At 47.9% G+C, this 14,115-nt stretch overlaps 1 protein-coding gene across 2 annotated transcripts in view; it reads right to left on the bottom strand.

The window, feature by feature from the left end:
* The window catches only part of GASK1A (golgi associated kinase 1A), a 249,365-nt gene that overhangs the window by 109,637 nt on the left and 125,613 nt on the right, over positions 1 to 14,115 (bottom strand). The window lies entirely within an intron of this gene.

Below are 14,115 nucleotides of genomic sequence, written 5' to 3' on the forward strand. Positions count from 1 at the left end.
GGCTATCCCCCAGTGGCCTCCAGGGGTTATTGTCGTTACTGCCCCCCGTCCTATCCAACTCTCAGCTACTAATCAATGGGCCACACTCCTCTTGAAAAGATCCCACGTGGTGATTGACAATGGCAGTGAGCTTTTCCATGATAAAAATATTGCGAAGCTTTCTTTCAAAATAAGCTCTCCCCAGAGTATCCGGAAATGTCCATGTCTGGGCTACATCAATTATTCCTGCCCTTAACAATGCCTCCCACATGCTTGGGAACGGGAATTCCTCTACTCGCTGGGGGATGCCTAATATTTGGAGTGGGTCCAGTACAAGGTTTTCTCCCGTTATCTCCTTAATCCAGTTTAGGAGTTCTCCCCCGTAGATCTGGATCTTTGGGCAATGCCCCCACATGTGGAATCGACAACACACCTGATCACAAGACCTGGAGGGGAGGAGCCCTGAAACATCTTAGAAAGTTTGAGAGTGTCTCTATGCCAGCCATGTAACATTTGAAAGTTAAGTTCCATAGATAGAATTGCTAAGGAAGAGAACTGTAAAGATTCTCTTCCATGACTACCCAGGGATCTCCTTGTCCACTGGTGTATCTCATTGATGCATTAGCTGTACCTATTGCCTGGAATTAGTACTGTATAGGGTTTAGAGAGGATCCCTTGTCTACTGTCTGTAGTTGCCACCACTTTCTCAAATTGTTATCTGGTCAAATTGTGAGTAGAGCTGAGAAAAGGTGTAGAAGTCTGGGAAAGAACGTTGATTTTTACAGTAATCATGTGGCCGTACTGTTATTCAACAGTGACCCCCATGTGAAAACCCTTTTTATCTGCTCTAGCATGGGATCAAAGTTAATGGCACTCAGCATCAAGAGGTCTCTCGGCCGCCGGATTCCCAGGTATGTTGCATTTTTTCTACCCTCTTTCCCCGAATTCTGGCTCTGACGTCCAGGCTCGAGTCGACTATCTGGATCAGTACAACAGGATTTGTTACAAATGTGTCTTTTAGCCTGGAGGTGTATGCGTCATCTACATAGGCTAATATATCGTAAGCAAACAGGAACAGTTTGAACTCTGTCCCACCGCATAATATCCCCGCTAATATTTTGATTTGCTTGAATGGCTATTGCCAGGGGTTCCATAGCAAGAGCATATAATAAAGTGGAGAAGGGGAATTCTCATCACATCACTCTGGATAAGGCTATCGGAGCTGAAAGTGTGCAACTGACTAGAACTTTTACTGTCGGAGAGCTATATAGGGTAGCTATCCAGTTTCTGAAGTTAATCCCGAATCCCATCCTTTCCTGTACCCTGGTCACATAAAGCCACTCAACTCTGTCGAAGGCTTTCTCCAACTCTAATAAGACCAGCGCTGCATCTAGGCCCACCCTTTGAGTTATGTGCATGAGGTTAATGGATTTTCTAATAGTCAGACCCCTGCCTTCCTCTTATAAAACCCACTTGATCTCCATGAATCAGATAAGGAAAGGCACTCTCTAATCATGGTCTATCAATTTTGGCAGAATTCTGTATTCAGTAGGGGGATGTGTCTATAAAACATACATGAGGAGGGGTCTTTCCGGTAGTATGAATAACTACTATTGCGGCTCTAAGCAGTTTCTGTAAGAGAACCCCCTGCCAGGAGTTTGTTGAAACTCAAACCAGATATGGAGCTAGCAGGGACGATACATTTTGTAGAATCTAGTGGAAAATCTGTCCTCTCCCGGTGTTGTGCTCCCTTTCATGTGTTTAATTGTTTTGACTACCTCTTCCACTGAGCTGGCCTCATCTGCGTGCAGCTTTCTCCCAAGGGAGGCCAGGTACTGGAATATAATCCAGGAAGTTCATTATATGGGAGCCATCACCCTCATATTCCGAGGAGTACAGGCGCTCATAGTATCTTCTGAACTTGTTACCTTATGTTTTCCAGGCAAAAACTGATGCGTCTTCTACCTTCTTAATGCTTGCTACCATTTTAGCTTTGTGAGCTTCCTGTAATCTCTAGGCCAAAATATGCCTTACCACCCTTTTTCATGATATTTTTGATTTAAAAACAAGAGTGGTTTCTCTGTGTCCTGCACCAAAAGAGTCTTACGTTTTAGTTTCAACTTTGCAGCACCTCGCCGTCCCTGCATCCCCCGCTGTATGGCCTCTATTCTGTCCCTTAAGTCTGTTTCCTGACATTGTCTGTCTCACTTCTTACTGGAACCTATTAGAATGAGCACTCCCTCAAGATTGCCTTGAACCCTTCCTACAGGATGCGGATGCTTATTTCCCCTATATCGTTAAACTCAAACTATTCTTTCATTATCGCCAGAAGGAACTGCATTGGTCCCTTTCCTTAAATAAGGATTTATTGCACCGCAACCTCACGATCATCCAATGGATCCCACACCTCCTCAAAGTGACGCGGACTAAATCATGGTCCGACCACGGGACAGGCACTACACCATCTTCAGAGACACAGGCTTTTAGAGTGACATCTGCCAGGATAAAACCTATTCTGGGAGTAGGTGAACAGGGGATTCCCCCATGGACGTGCAGCTCAGCGAGTCAGTCAATCCTAACGCGTGGTTGATCAGATTACATCTTATAGCCTCACCTTTCTGAGGAATACCATCCCTTGTATCATTCAGTCTTGTCCTATCCTGATTGGGTCGAGCACCATGTTGATATCCCTGTGACCCCAAACCACCAGTGGGCCCTAAACTAAACCCTTCAGTTTGTCTCTCACCATTGCGCAGAAATCAATCTGCCCTCTCGGTAAGACCATAAACGATCCCAGTGTTCTAGGTTTGCCTTGTAGCTGGTCTTCAATTAATCCATAACAATCTTTGGGGTCCATATTAATTTTCCACCACCGGATCAAGCCTACTTGAGATCACTAGGGTGACTCCCCTCTTTTTCACCTTTGTTGACACCAACATAATAACAAAAAACCTGATCCCCCACCTGTTTTGGTGTTCCCCTGCCTCTGCCCTCCCAATGGTGTCCAGACCCACCCTACTACCCATAATCGGGTGTGGGCTGGACCACCAGATCCTTGAATCAAAATATAATTTGAGCCCCCTCCCTCACCCACGAAACTAATGGGACACCTCAAGCTGACCACTTCACGACTCCCGCAACAGCTACAACTCCCTACCACCGCTCCCTGCATGATAACCATGTAATTACTAGGAGGTTCCCAAATGCTCTACCGCTTGGAACTCCTGTCCCCACCCCCACCCTTCATAATAGTACAACTAACACTATAGAACTACCCTGGGCAGTTTGTTTGCCAATTGAATCATGCTCGTTTTAAAGCTGGCATTTCAGTGGCAACAGACTATTAGGATCCATTCAAGTGTTGCCTCTTGGTGGCATTTTCAACTTCTTACATTTCCTCAAGCCGGGGATGTTGCGCCGGTTGCCCTGTTTTCTTTGCTTTAACCCTCCTCCCTCTGAGCCCTCCACATCCAGAAGCGATTCTTCCAGGTTGATCCCCAGTTCGCCCATAACCCTTTCGATGTTATCTTCTGTGATTCATTTATATTTATAGCCTCCGTGTTCAAAGGCAACGGGAAGGGGAAACCCCATCTATACCGCACACCCTTTTCATTCAGCCACTTCGCAAGTGGGGTACACATTATGAGTCTCACCAGAGTGAATGTGGAAAGATCCTGGAAGACATTATTCTGGGGTCACATTGGATTATAGGGCCCGCTTTCCGAGCTTGGAGTATTTCTGTTTCTTTCCTGCATAATGGAACCACTTCCTCTGGCTCTGTGAGTCTTGTGGGTCCATCAAGCGCATCCTCCCCAAATAGGAGTTTCACAACCTCGCATATAGCTCTTTTTGGGTCTCTTACAGATTCATCTTCCTTCTCTGGGAGGCCCAAGAATCAAAGGTTGTTCTTCCTCTCCCTATTTTCGAAGTTGTCCATTTTGAGACTCCTTTCCACTTCGGGCAGTCTCATATCCATTTGATTTTCCATCGTGTCGAGGGCAGACTGGTTGTTCTTTAGCCCTTCTAGTCTCTCGCCCACTCCAGCTTGTCCAGTCTACAACCCATACCTGATCCTATTCCCCCTCTCTCCTCCAGGAGGCCAGCTAGGTCTTTCTTAGATGACAGTATTTCCCCATCTCCTCTGCCCCTTCGAGCCTCAGATGATGTAATGGAATTTCTGTTAACGTAGTTTTCCAGTCCATCAAGGGGAGAGTGGTTAAACTCCGGCAACTCCTTAGTTGGGTCTACTATAGTCCAAGAATATCCCCTGGATGGAGGGGCAGGAGGTATCTCAATGTTATGACAATGACCCTTCTCCCAGGAGCGAACAATCTAAAAGTCTTCAAGAAATGTCGGCAAGGGAGGGCGAGAGTCCACTGGGCTGCACCAAGATAGGTGCAGCCGACACGGTCCCTGATCATCACTATAGGGGCTGAGCCCTATGGATGGGTGTTCTGGACCCAATTCACACAAAGATATGGGTGCTTAAACCAAGAAAGTCTTACGCCGCCATTGGCTCCCTACCCCTGCAGCTCGCTGCTGCTCTATTTGGGGCAGAGGGGATCCTTCTCCACTGATCCCTGCACCTGCTAAACTCCGCCGCAGCCACGTCACCTACTGATTTCCGGGACTTTCATCACAGCTGAACCCACCCTGTTCGCAGGGGGGGGGGTTCCTGGGGTTCCAGGCCTTATCCGCACAACCAGCCACCAGATTCCTTTCAACACTGGCCGCCTCAAGGGGCCGGCATGCCATCACCGAGAGCAATCCCAGCAACAGGCCTCTGCTCTTCCAGTCTGTGCTACTACCTCGTAGCATTTCTCCTCGCAGTGAGTGGCATGGTGGCAGCCGATGGCCTGTTGTCAGCCTTCTTGGGTTCCTCAAGCACAGTCTGCAGCAGGTGGACTAAGGTTGCTCAGTATAGGTCCAGGCTGCAGGCCTCCCCGGCACTGCCGGTTGTAGTTACTAACCGTTCTTCGTAGCTCATGGACAGGGCTCCGCCTCTTCGCTTTCCAGCTTCTCTACAATCTGCTGCATCTGTGTAGGAGACCGATTTTCTCCAAGTTTCGTCCTTCGACACCTCGGAAGCTCCAATGGGGCGCCCGCTGTCTGTCTACTTTCTGGCGGGGTTGAATGAGGGGGCTCTAATCATCTTTCAACCCGGTGGCCCAGGAGCTTTGCGCTTAGGCGACTCATCCCCATTCCCCATGGTGGCCTTCCACCATGTTCTTTTCTTCGCAGAGAAAGTACATACTTATTGGACTGCATTTTTTTTTGTTTTGTTGCAGTAGTGCCTTTCCGTGGTGCCCCTCCTGGTAAACATGGTAAAGAGACTACTCCTTGAGCTCCCCTTATTATTGACTGGTGGACACCTTGAATGTAGCTTTAATATTTGTGTAGAGAATGAGCATACATAGGACCAACACCAAAGATTTTTTCCACAAAATCAAAGTCTACCTCAGCTCAGCAAACTTCATGCTATGTTGCTAGAGGCATTATTGGCTGCCATGGGGGTGGGGGGATTGGTGAAAGAGTGGGGGGGGTTTGGGCGCCTAGTTGGAGGCAGTTTCTTCACTCGGGTCCATCAATTTGCTGCGGGCATTAACACCTAATTAATAAGACGGACACATGGGCCAATTCAGGTCGACTACTACATTAGCAAGAATCTCAAAACATCTATTTTCAAGGAGGGTGGGGACATCTGCTCACACAAACCCTGCTGGTGGGGTCACAGGTCCAGTTTAAAAGTGATAGAGGAGACCGGTATGGGCTCAAATAGGATTCTTCAATGGCCTAATGGGAACACCATTTAAGCGCGATTACTCTGCCGCCTCCATCTCTCACTGATGGCTTTCTACGGGAACCTAGTGGGGGCAAACAACGTTCTTCTGCATGGCCCCAGCAGTGTGGTGCTGCCCCTTTAAGAGTTCAGCACGCGGCGGAGTGACGTTGCACTCTCCCGCATGCCTATAAATAAACAGGGCAGTCCCAGGAGCCCGAAATGGAAGCATCTCTCTGTGTGAGTGTGTTACCCGTAGGGGGCTCACGGCGGTGTGTATGAGGGATCCAGACACACATGTGACAAGCAGGATGATTTGGCCAAAAAAGCGAGCATGGGCCATGTTCAGCATGTGGGAAACATTGTGTTGCTGGAAGTGAAGTGAACCAGGGTCTCACTATTGCTGGGTACACCCAGCAGCGACAGAAGCTCTGAGAACATTACACAAAACGGGAAGTGCCACACATTTCCGTTACAGGCATGCACCATCATGGGGCGCATGCAAAAGTGGGGAAAGCTAAGAAAATAAGGTTGCTAGGCCATAAAAGCTCCTTAGTTTTATATTGGACACTATGCATATAACCAAGCCAAATATAACATGTGGCGTATAATATAGTCCCACTGGAAGTGAGTCTCAATCGATGGCACCAAGTGACCCCACTCACGCCGATCAGAGTCTCGCCCGTGGGGCTTGTTACAGTTGGCAGTGATAACCGTCCAACGGATTCGAGAATGAGCAGAGACCACACCAGGGTTGCGTTACATCGAGTGCTCGCTCGTGGACTCACTGCGTCCTTCCGGTGGCCAGGGGTGTTGCTAGGTCTGGAAAAGATCCAGGGCTACGCTCATGTCGGGACTTGAGGCTAGATAGCCTTTTGGTTGTAGCCCCTGAACTTCTATTGGGGGCTACAACCAGGCCGGCCTTAGGGGCAGCAGCGCCCTGGGCGAATTGGCACCCCCTTCTTCCCCTGCACGCCCCTGGTCAACAGAGGGCGGGGCCAGGATGTGCCACTTTTTTAAACCTCCTCGCTCCGACGATTAGGTAATGCTATGAATAGGCTGCATCAGCACCCTATTGTTCTTAAATGCGCTCCGCATCTGCGGGCGCATTGAACAACAATGAGGCACCTGCCACACCTTCTGCCAATAAGCCACCTTGGGGGAACCCTTGAAAGACTCCCCCGAGCTGGCGTGTTGGGGGGCTCATGGCGCCTTTTGTTATTAAAAGCACCTGCGGCGGAGGGGTGCATTTAATGACAATAGAGTGCTGACAACAGAATCATATCATCATTAAATGCGCCCGCCGCTGCGGGCGCATTTAATCACAACAGCCCGCATGCCTCGCCTTCTCCCACTAAGCCAGCTCGGGGGAGCCCTTGAAAGACTCCCCCTGACCTGGCGTGCCAATGGCACCCTATGCGGCGTGGCACCCCGGGCAGTCGACCGGCTCGCCCTCCCCTAAGGCCAGCTCTGGCTACAATCAAAAGACCCTGGACTATAGCCCTTCCAATCCCCCTCCCCCCTAGCGACGGCTCTGCCGGTCGATCCTATGCATCGCTGTGACATCCTTACATCGCAGGGTAACCCACCCCTTAAAAAGGGATCCTACAATATAACAGGGCTCAATCATTCTTGTATCAACATGTTTTTTTTGGCCAGGTCTCACTCCTGTTCTGTAAACCGCCATGTTCACCATTTCTTTGGCTTCTTAGCACTGAAAGCAGACGCAGAGACAATGGTTTATTTTCGCAATGAGAACTGGGGTTGCCTTTAGGGAGGTTTTCTCCCGCCGGGATTAGGGTAGTGGCAGTGCTGCATCCACAGCACTGTAGCGTACCTAGCTTTAAGTGGGAGGCAGAATCAGGGTTGGGGCGTGGGCAGCTCTAGTTAGGTTGCGTGGCCAAAGTACAGGTGGGTGGGGAGGACACCCCACCCACCCATACTTCCTCCACACCCTTAACTAGAGTCCCAACTAACTAGAGCCGTCTATGAGGGTGGGGGGCAGAGGGGCGGGCCTGGCAATTGCTTGGCTCAAGGAGCCCCATGGTTAGATGGCCACCTGCACGTGCCGGCGCTTCCAATTAGAAAAAAGGAGAGGCATTGGCCAATGGAGACCCAGCAGAGCCCATGTTCGGGAGCCTTTTTTGGCGACTGCCAGGTCTCCATCCCAGCTAGCCCTAGCCCACTTAAACCCTGCTAATGTATGTTGCACGTGTAGCTTTGGCTCGTAGGGGGCTTTTTTTGGTGCTCTGGGATGTGGATCAGCGTGGATGCACGTGTTTTGAATTGGGGAGTAGACAGGTGAGTAAAGTTCCTTCTCCCAAACAGCCACTTGCGGAATCCTGGATGCAGACATCACTCCATAATAGAACAGCATTCTAAAGTAGAATGCCACAAGAAGCCGCCCTGTAGGTCCACCACGAAGCACTAGAATCATCACCGAACGCCGTGGAGGCCCTGAGCCTGTTAAATGTTAGGCCAGGCTTGTAGATCCCACAAAAGCCAACAACTATTATAACAACTCTGCCTCTGTCCCCAATTCCCCAGATGCCTAGCATTTCAGCACACAATGCACTGTGTCTGATGCCAAACAGCTGGGCACACCCAGGGAGCATGCTGTGGGAGGTACAGCTGCAGCCAGGAACGGCTCAGAATGCGACAAGAACGATTCTTTGTCTCCAGCAGGGACGTCTATATCGTCCCCTGCTTTCTAGAGCGGCCCTGCCATTTGGAAATCATTACGGCCCTGAATTCACTGAAAGCAGCTGCAGAAAAGCACCATCTTCAGTGAATCAAATAAGCTTTTCAGAGACAAAAGGACTGTACGAATAAGCGAACATACACAGCATTTGTACACAATACATTTGACGCCTCAGGAAATTGCCTCGCCTCCATCCAAGCTCAGATGACACACATCTGCCTGAAGCTCCATACTGGCAGTAAGGCGCTATACAACAAGCAATAGAACTTCCAGCAAAATACAATCCGTTCCACTAGGCCAGGGGTCTGCAACATTTGGCTCTCCAGATGTTTTGGACTACAACTCCCATCATTCCTAACCAGCATTGTCAATATTCAAATGATATGGGACTTGTAGTCCGAAAACTCTGGAGATCCAAAGGTTGGAGAGCCAAAGGTTACAGACCGCCTGCACTTGGCCATCCATCTAAACAGAAGGCCATCCAAGGATGGCTGAATACACGCACCTTGATGGATACACACTACAGTTGGCCCCATGTGCCCAAACAGTCAGGTCCATTGACAGCAATTCCTTTTTCTGGCAGCATAACAACTGTCACTCATCCGGAAGATAAAAGACGTACTGCCAGCTGAGCATTTCCAAACCCCCAGTAACCTCACACTTTAATGAAGGGAATCCCTTTCCACTGGCATCGTGGCCACACAACTCACCCTTGAACATGCCGCTTTAAGCCTCATAATGGGAACTAAAACATTTGACTACATCTCTGCCATCCTAAGACAATTACACTGGCTACCCATCCCAGCCAAGATATTCATCAAAAGTTGCTGCATCACATACAAGGCCAGGGGACTAGTAAACAAACACCAACCTGCCTAGCCATAAAGCCAGCAGCATCAGGCAGGATGTGATCCTCCGCTGCTGCATCACATCCAAGGGTACTAGTGAACACCAGCCTGCCTAGCCATAAAGCCAGCAGCATCAGGTGGGATGCGTTCCTCCGCTGCTGCATCATATACAAGGCCAGGGGACTAGTGAACGAACACCAGCCTGCATAGCCATAATGCCAACAGCATCAGGCGGGATGCGATCCTCCGCTGCTGCCTCACATACAAGAGGACTAGTGAACACCAGCCTGCCTAGCCATAAAGCCAGCAGCATCAGGTGGGATGCGATCCTCCGCTGCTGCCTCACATACAAGAGGACTAGTGAACACCAGCCTGCCTAGCCATAAAGCCAGCAGCATCAGGTGGGATGCGATCCTCCGCTGCTGCCTCACATACAAGGGGACTAGTGAACTCAAGACCCTGCTCTTCAGAGAATACCTAGGGGGGCTCTTAGGATCTTGCTACCCCTAGGTATTTACTAACCCTGTAGCATGGGATAGCAATAGTTGCAGAATCTGTAAAGACCCCAAATGACTTGTAGAGCTCTCCGGTGCTTCTTAGCTTGGCTCGTGTTACACAAATACATCATACTCGGGGCCTCATTATGAGTGAGGCAGTATTACTGGTAAGCAGTGTTACAGTCATCACATACAGTAATGACTCAAAAGTTAGCCTCTCCTCCACCCCACTCCATTATGGAGTCCTCTTTGGGGAATGTGGCATTACAGTCTACCGCCTTATTGCGTGCGTGATATCACAATCGGGTAACACATTTGTGAGGAGGCAACTGCCCAGGAATGAAAAGGGAAGGTTTGCAAAGTTTGCTAAATCTGTCCTGTTACATCAAAGTGGCCTTTTGCAAACAAAAGGAGGATCTGCGGTTCATCGCGCAGTCTGCCCCACTGCTATCCCTGTGGTGAGCAAGGACGCAGCAATGCATTTAGGATTTCTACTGCCCTAGGCCCAACCAAGTAAATTCCCCACCCCCACTTTAATGGGCCCTTTTCCATACCAACACTTCTCCAAGCTCCGCGCTATATCCTATATGAAAGACAGAGAAGCGCAGAGTCAGTGGTGGTGGGGGCGGTGGAGGGCATTTCAACCCCTTCACTTTTTAGGCTGGTCTTGCCACTGTGTGGAATACGATTTTGTCTTTATTGCGGTTCTCAATAGTTCCCTGTGAACTCGACATATTGAGAATAACAATTTTGAGTGAAAACCAATATCAAGAACCGTCTCAACCGCAGTAGAATTGCAGGCTCACAAATGGGTTGAATTAGCAAGTCACCTTCCATCAAGGCTTGGCCCCTTTTCTTACTAACTAAGAATCGCAGAGTGATGGCATGGGCCCGCCAGTGGACTACACGCATCAGAGGCTAGAACCCTCACCCGCTGCTAATGCGCTCAGCCCAGTCCCGTCTCAAAGAGGGTTCATGTGTGTTGTGCCAACTTCAAAAGTTCTTTTACCAATGTTTTTTTACCACATAGAAATAGACGGTGGGTGGTAGAAAGCGGCAGCGGTGTGCTGGTGACGGGGGAGCTGTGCTGTCTCCCCACCCCATTATTTTACGGTTACATTTTTCTTAAAACCTCAGTAAACAATGTGGTAAAATAATCTTGGTAGATTATTAAAGAGGATCTGTGGTAAAATAAGATTTTACCTTTTAAAATTCATCCAAAACAAATGAGATCTCACCAACAGCCTGGCCCATGGGCTGATGCCTGTGTGTGGGCATGGGGGCAGGGTTCAGACAGATGACGTGTAGCTGCACGCGCTCCTTTGCAGAAGAATGATTGCACAAGCCCTAAAACAATACGTTGGCAGACTCACAAAACGTGCAACAACACTGCAGGGAGTGACGTCAGAGGTGACAAAGTCACTGCAAGGCAATGCCAGACTTTCGGCCAATGGAGAAGGTGCCAGGCGCCTGGTTAAAAGTGCCCTCCACCGGCAGGACATGATTACACGCCTTCTGTTACACAGCAACATGCATGTGAAGAAAACCCGCTGAACTCATAAGCTTAGGAATGATGGCAAGGTAGTACCGACGTGGAAGGCCTACTTTTTAAATTAAATGCCAATTCTTGCTAATTGACACTTCATTTGAAAAGATAAGCCGAGCAGGAGCTCACAAAAGACAGTGCGCAGGCGCCGGCTGTTAGCTCATGTCACATTCCTCTAATGTACTTCATTTCTCATGTAGACCTACAAGTATCAGGATGCAAAGTGATGGCAACTTAATTTAAGCGGCTTTAAAGCTCGGACCAACTTAAAAGTTTATACCAGACAACAGCCATTTTGAGAGCTCTATAAACGTCTACTGCTTTCAAGACCATCCAAAAGAGCCTGTGAGATAGTAACCTGCTTTTAGTCATTTATCCTGCTATGCCCAATGTGATCAGATCTGCAGACACCCATCAAAAAGACATCATGAAAATTAAACACCCAACTGTAGTTCTTTGTAAAAACCATCACCATTGTTCACCCGGTCCCCAGGCAGGCCTGCTGCAATGTTGAGACTCTAGAAGGCTGCGCTACCCGAGGCGGGTATTTGAACATGCTAGAGTTCACCTACACCAATACATGATCTTCACCCTGCAGGAAAAGGTTATATTCGTGAACTTGTGTGCATCACAAAAATAGGGCATTCAATCTTGCTGCCCCATAAAATCTGCCGCCCTAGGCACAGGACTAGTAGTCCCAATTATAAAGGTGTTGCTAAGATCACAAAATGGTAAGGTTTAATGTTTCCTTCTCTTGGCTCAATGTAGACACTCTTTAATTGAGTTCTGTGGGAAACTACAGTTTGCGCAAAGCTGTAGTGATTGGCATTGAAAGTTACAAGTTGCACACTTGGGCTTGTACTCAATTGACTACGACTGAAAGATGTGTCACCACACTTGGGGATACTTAATGTTTTAGATGGTGGGTGACTTGGGCTACCTGGTCTTATGATGGCCAGAGAAACTCAGATGTCCCATATACACATTTCAGAAGGCCTAAAAGTATTGCTAGACAGCAAGGATTCTGCCATATGTTGTTAACTTTAATCAACTCAAAGTCTTCTTCAGTTTCAGGTTTTCTAAACAAATGATGGCTCATTTCAAAATAGTTATTTTTGATATGTTGAATTGTTTACTTAAATATCCTGAAACAGAGCACTCATCTCTTATTGTGGGGTGAAATAGCCCTAAAATGCCATAACTACAGACCAGAGTCAGTGCGGGGACCTGCCCCTCATTAAAAGGGCTGCGCTGGAGTACATGCAAAATGAGGCCCTTGTCCAAACACGAAGGAGCACATTTAAGCATCGAAGCTTGGGGGTGCCTGAAAATTTTACTTGCCACACATGAGGGGAAGACCTCATGATACTTTTGAAAAAGGTCTGGAAATGCTGAGATCATATTGTCAGAAACGACAACACCCAGGGTGTAAATAAAATGACCAAAGCAGAATAGGAGCTTTCACTTTGACCAAAATTATGGCCTCCAAAATCTGTTTTTGCCTCCCTTTGTATTAAAGACATGTTCTTTAAAATGTGACTAGGAATGCAAGAGAGGAACTGAGTTTGTTCATCATGAGCCCATCACAAAAAGACAGAATAATTTGCAGAATCTACATGGAGATTTAGAACTGCAACAGAAGGAGAGAGTTTCACGGCTAAAAGCTGCATCCAGTAACATGGCAATTGGACCTTTAAAATTAACTCTTGTGACATCCAAATGCACAGCTAAAGTCTTTATATATATATATATTTTTGTTGACCTTCTGTTATCACTGCTTGTAGGAAATTACTTTTGCAAGGATTTCTATGTTCAGATTTTGTACATTTGCCAAGGTAGGTTAAAAACTGCTTTCAACAGAGGTAGGCCCAAATTTTGGTTTCTAGTGGCATTTCTTCCAAATGGAAACTGAGGCTTCAAGACCCAGTATCATGCTAATGTAAGTCTGGTTCCCTTTAAGCATGGGTGCTCTCCAGCAATTTATGACTCAGAGCACTTTGGCCGTAATAAAAAAACATGCCCAAGCTAGCATCTTGCCTTTGGGGCTTTTGGAATGTGGTCTAAACTCAAACAGGGCACTTCTTGTGTCACAGCAACACATAGCAGAGGATGGGGGCAGGTTTAAGGAGGGAGCTGATTTCCCTGTGTGTAAAATTGGGAGACATGCTTTTCATCGTGTGATAGCTATAAAATCCATCCCAGAATATTCATGTGCGGATTTCTGGAAAGCTGTCCGCAAGCTGCTTCTGGTGAGACCAAAACGATTTTCATGACACCTACACAACCCAAGTTATTTAGGAAAATATTTTGGGGCATTCTTGGTCTGACTGAGAAATATGAACAATCGAGGGAACATGAGGAAAGTGATCGATATTCTGCACACGGAGCACCAGATTTTTCATGAATATAGTCGGGGAGGAAACAAGGAATAACCGTGATGCTGCCATAGAATAACCTACAAACTTCTAGGTCGGATCATATGACTCACAAAAAAATATAGTGTCCGAATATGCTTTTCCCTTCCCCTCCACCCTTGCACTTGCGCAATCTGAATGACACCTGGCCTAGTAGGATCGTTGTCTGTCTCCCCTTCTTCCCCCCCTTGCCTCGTCGTGCCTTGAAACACTTTTGTATAGGCGCGTTACAAATGCCATATGATATCATATGATGGATGGGGTATCCGCCCCTGGCTTCTCAAATCACTCCCCCATTCTCTGGACCTACTGGCTTGCAGGGGGGGGGACCCTTGCCCACTGCCCTATCAG

The sequence above is a fragment of the Ambystoma mexicanum genome, chromosome 2q, assembly GCF_040938575.1.
Source record: "Ambystoma mexicanum isolate Mex_15411 chromosome 2q, UKY_AmexF1_1, whole genome shotgun sequence".
In the NCBI taxonomy this organism is placed as follows: domain Eukaryota; kingdom Metazoa; phylum Chordata; class Amphibia; order Caudata; family Ambystomatidae; genus Ambystoma; species Ambystoma mexicanum.